Genomic DNA, 6000 nt, shown 5'->3' with positions numbered 1-6000 from the left:
TTTTCCAAACTGTATGTTCCTTATTAAATAAAAAATAATTTTATAAATTTTGGCTATGGCTTTTTTATTTATTTTAACTAAAAAAAAATTCGAATTGGACTTCTAATATTTTCAGTAGGATTACAACTTTTATATTTTTTTACATTTTTTGAATATTTATAAAAATTCAACAGTTTTTAAAACGTTTTTATTTTTATAGTAAAGTTTATTTATTTTCAAGTTTTGATACGATAATTTATGAAATTGAGTAAATGCTGAGCCACGACTAAAAATACACTAGACATATCTTTGAGATTTACTTTCAGCTGATAATTTTTTTAAACTTACTATTGCACTCAATTTTAATAAACTAAGATTTTTAAATTGATTAAATATCCTTATAGAATGAGAGGCCATTTATTAAATATAATACGTACTAAAGATTGTACAAGAGCTATGGAATAATTTTAAAATCCTGATGACGAATAGTGAACCATGCGGAAAAGCGAAATATATTTGCGACGGATATATATAAAAATATATGCTAAATATTGATCGTACATATTACCACATATTTTATAATTATTGAGTTGTATTTATTTTATTATATCTTCAATAAATTTAACTCTTTTCCTTATAGAATTATTTAAATTAAAATTTTAATGGCAGAAATATAGATTTCACAAATAGTACTTATTTTTATTTTCTACTAATATGATACGATTCTTTTTAACAATTTTAATTTTTGAATCTATAATTATTGTGCATTTATTTATTCATTTAGAGTTTATTATGGTTATGAATTTATAAGTTATGAATATAGATTATAATTTTTTTTAATATTTTCTTTTTTTATACTTATTATAATTTTTTTAATCCAAAATTTAAAAATTGGTTATTTTATTTTTAGTTATTTACTAATAGACACATTTTTTAAAGAAATTGTTGTCTTATAGGTGTAATTATTTTTTCCAGAATTTTTTAATCAAATAGATTTATAATTTAAATTTAATCTTTTGCATTAATGAGCAGCAATAATTTAATGACCGTTAAAAAATAAAACCCCGTTTTCAAAAGTTAGCTTTTGCGAATTTTTAATTTTATTAGTGTTCATTTTCCCCTTCTTTTCGAGTCATCTGAAGTTTATATACCGCCATAGTACACATATACATGCGCAGTAGTTCTCTTCTGAAAGTTTAGTAGGTTTCACGTTTGTATATATGTATATATATATTGTAACGAATGTGAAACTGATCTTTTAAATATTTGAATAGCTAGAAAACAAATGCCTTCTTCTCTTGTTTTATAGATGCGCGATTAAAGTCAGTCAGTCTTATATTGACAGTTAAACAGCAAACATTGTATCTCAATAAACTATATATTGCTCTTGCTTTCTTTTACTGCTGTTAATTGTGGTGTTATTATTTCTAATATAAGTGTGTTATCATTGTAGTGTATAAGTGATATTAATTTAAGATACCAACCACTACAATATATATATATATTTTTATGTATATGTATATGTATATGTAGATCATAACCCCCTCTGCTGTTTGTTTTTAGTTACGGACCCTTGTTTTTCAGACACAGTGCCGTATGAGTATTCTTCTGCGTCACTTATTTTAGCTTTCTTTTCTTTATATTTCTGGATACATACATGTGTTATCATTCTCTTATTTTTATAGAGTGATTAATCAATATTGATTGTATGCAATCATATTATATTATTAATTTGATTTAATATAATCTAATAATTTTATTATTATTTCTACATGCAATAAATAACAAAACTTGTATCGTCAACATGGGACAAGGATTGAAAATGAAACGAAAACGATCTACTATCGCTCGTATGAAAGCAATGTAAGTTTGATATGCATATTTTCTTTTATCGATGTTCTTTGAGATTCCTCTCAAAACACGACTTGATAATTTATAATGATTACATCGTCGTCAAACCAACTGAAAAATTTTTTTAACCTTCACCGTTCAACATTTTATTTACTTGTGAACGATGTAGCTATATTAAAAATGACTGAAACATAAAAAAGACCTCAGTTTTTCATATCTAAAAATTATTGTGATTTCATTTTATGCTCAACATATACTTTTTACTATGTGATCAACAATTTGTTAGAATCACTAAAATATTTCTTTGAGGATTTTCTCATCTAAGTGGCAGACATGCCTTTGTGACATCTGAAAGATATCAGTTTTTAAGCTACTTTTTAACATATCGAAAAGGCACCAATTTTTTGATAGAACCATCAGAAATTTATCTCACCGAAAAAATATCTATTTAAAACACTTACACATGATTTTTAATTGACAGAAGACAGGAAAAACAACCAAAATTTTCTGTGTCACTGGAACCATGACGTATTTATACCAAAAAAAAGGTGACTTTGAGACAAAAAACAATTAGTCTTATCCTTTTAAAAGACATCTTTAAGACATCTTATTGTCTCTGTGCTACTTGGGCAGACAGTGCTCCCCCCTACTTTTTAGAAATTTTTTAATGGTTTCAACTGTCATAAATGAATTATGCTTATCAATTAATTATAAAACAAAGCAACAATTGAAAAAAGGGCAACGCCAGTTACCATTTTGCTGAGATATATAGATTTAAACAAAATAATTACGTTAAATTGATATGATGTCAGGAGTATAATGAAATTTGGTGAATACATTTTAGTCAAATCTTCTTGTCAGTTTTAAAATTTGAATTTTGTTCACTTAAATTCATTCTACAAATTTTGTTAAGCTCTTACTCGATAAAAACTGTAATTAATTTTATTTCAGCCCAGATTATCTTATTTAAGTTTAGTCCTCAAAGTGGTAAAGTTGGTCGTAACTACGACTTTGAGGACTAAACTAGGATAACTTTCTATACTGTTGTCAATCTTCAAATTCTAATTTGATCCTCAAAAACCTCATTGCGAACTTAGAAGCTTAAATCCGAATTTGTTTTTTGACTCGTGATATCATTAATATTCTATCAATTAAAATAAATCAAGTATTATAAAAATCCTCCCACAACATTTAAAGTTTTGGTAGCTCATAATTATTTTTTTTCATTGAAATTTCTAAAAAGACTGTAAATCCATAATTCGTATTGTAATTAAATGAGATTCAAGTTTGTCTTGAAGCTATCAGCGACTCAACGCTTGACAAGCTCGGCGAGTCAGCTGACCGTATGGTTGAGCGGATATCGCTCAAACCTCAAGTTGCCGCTGCTACAGCAAATCAACCATCAACAGCCGAGCCCGGCGAAATTGCCGCGCTGCGCAGAGAAATTGCGCAATTGACGAATCGAGTAAAAAACTTGACAGTGAAACGTGGTCGATCGAGATTTCGCAGTCAATCACGATCACGTGTACCGAAGAAGTTTGACTTCTGTTGGTACCATTACAAGCACGGTAAAAATGCCCGATCGTGCATTCCCGGCTGCAAATGGCAGGGAAACTTAAACGAGAATCAGTAGAGGCGGCTAATGATTCTCAATCGATTTCTCGCTGCCTGTTTATCCGAGACCGAACTACAGGAACGGAATATCTTGTCGATTCCGGCTCCGATTTGTCCGTCTTTCCGCGTGGCTGGCTGAAATCAATCAGTACACCAATAGGTTATCAATTGTTTGCCGCAAACGGCTCGATAATTCAAACCTATGGTCTAAAATCTATAACATTGAACCTTGGACTTCGCCGTGATTTTTCATGGAATTTTATAATCGCTGACGTCACTAAACCGATCATAGGTGCAGACTTCCTAAGTCATTATGACTTACTAGTCGACCTAAAACGAAAATGCCTTCGTGATGGCATCACCGGTTTATTGACACCCGGAAATTCTCACACGACATCGGCAGAAACAAATATTAAAGCAGTCGATGGCAATTCTGCATATATAGAATTATTAAGAGAATTTTCCGATATTACACGACCTGACGCTACTCAGCGTCAAACTAAAAAACATTCAACTGTTCATCATATACGAACGTCACCTGGCCCGCCAGTTTCGTGCAAAGCAAGACGTCTGGCTCCAGATAAGTTGAAAATCGCACAAGCAGAGTTCCGTAAAATGATCGAGGAAGGTATTTGCAGACCATCCAACAGCGCCTGGGCTTCACCACTTCACTTAGCGCAGAAGAAGTCCGGAGAATGGAGGCCTTGCGGTGATTACCGTCCACTCAACGATCGAACCTTAATCGATAAATACTCGTTACGTTATCTTGACGACTTTGCCGCACTTTTGCACGGTAAAAGTATATTTTCAGTCGTCGATTTTGCAAAGGCATTTTTGCAAATACCCGTCGCCCCGGAGGACGTGCCGAAAACGGCGATCATCACACCGTTCGGGTTATTCGAGTTCAAATTTATGACGTTTGGGCTTAAAAACGCAGCTCAAACGTTTCAACGATTCATTGACGAGGTCACTCGTGACCTTGAATTCGTCTTTCCTTATGTTGACGATATTTTAATCGCATCCAACGACGAAAAGCAGCACATGGAGCACCTAAAAACATTATTCGAGCGTCTCCGTGAATACGGACTGGTAATTAACGTACCAAAATGCCAGTTTGGTCTACCGGAAGTAAAATTTCTCGGCCATCTCATCACCAAAGATGGAATCAAGCCGTTACCGGAGAAAGTAGAGGCTATTGCCAATTTTGAGCTTCCTACCACCGTAAAAGCTCTTCGTCGATTTCTCGGCACAGTGAATTTCTACAGAAAGTTCATCAAGAACGCTGCAGAATTTCTAGCACCACTTAATAAAATTTTGGAAGGACCCAAAGTCAAAGGCTCTCATCCAGTCAACTGGACAACAGAACTTCAAGAGTCTTTTAAGTCAGCTAAACGAGCTCTCGCGGATGCTACATTGTTGGTTCACCCTAAAATCGATGCTGACTGGGCAATATTCACCGATGCATCCGAAATCGGTATTGGAGCCGTTCTACAGCAAAAAGTGGATAACAACTGGCAACCACTGGCATTTTTCAGTCGAAAAGTGTCTCCGTCGATTCAAAAATTGTCGACATACGACCGCGAGTTGAACGCCATCTACGAGGCTGTAAAATACTTTCGGCATATTTTCGAAGGCCAGCATGTTATAATCTACACCGATCACAAGCCGCTTCAGCACGCTTACAAACAGCGCACCGAAAGAGCATCGCCTTGGCAATTTCGTCGACTTGATTTCATCGGTCAATTCACCACCGATATTCGACATGTGTCGGGCAACGACAATATTGTCGCTGACACACTGTCACGAGTCGAAGCAGTGTCTACTGCCATTACATCGGAAGAACTCGCCGATGCTCAGAAGCAAGATCTCGAGCTTCAACAACTGTTGCAACAGACAACCGCGTTGCAGCTTCGACGAATCAATTTCGACAACGGTTTAGCATTGTACTGCGACATTGCGTCAGGTACAGTGCGACCTTACGTTCCAGAGCCGCTGAGAAAGAAGGTGTTTAATTCACTGCACTCGCTAGCTCATCCCGGAATTAAAGGATCACTTAAACTTGTCTCCAAACGATACGTCTGGCCGTCGATTAATAAAGATTGCCGTGAATGGGCGAAATCTTGCATCGATTGCCAGAAGAATAAAATTCAGAGACACGTGTCATCGCCGATCGCCAGTTTTGAACCTCCAACTGAACGATTCGAGCACATACACATCGATCTAGTGTCTTTAAAAACATCAAGAGGCTTTAATCAGTGCTTAACGATCATCGACCGATTCACGAGATTTCCTGAGGCTGTCCCGTTATTCAATGGAACCGCAGAGGCAATAGCACATGCACTATCGCTGCACTGGATTTCACGCCACGGAGTACCGAAACGCATAACTTCGGACCAAGGTCCACAATTCGAATCGTCGTTATTCCAATCGTTGATGAAAATGTACGGAATAAAACACCTACATACTACGCCGTATCATCCGCAAGCTAACGGTCTAGTCGAACGTTTACATCGTCAATTAAAGTCAGCACTCTTGTGTCATCAAGAGTCATGGTAT

The sequence above is a fragment of the Microplitis mediator genome, chromosome 4 (genome assembly GCF_029852145.1).
Source record: "Microplitis mediator isolate UGA2020A chromosome 4, iyMicMedi2.1, whole genome shotgun sequence".
Classification (NCBI taxonomy): Eukaryota; Metazoa; Arthropoda; class Insecta; order Hymenoptera; family Braconidae; genus Microplitis; species Microplitis mediator.
This window is presented reverse-complemented; position numbering follows the sequence as displayed.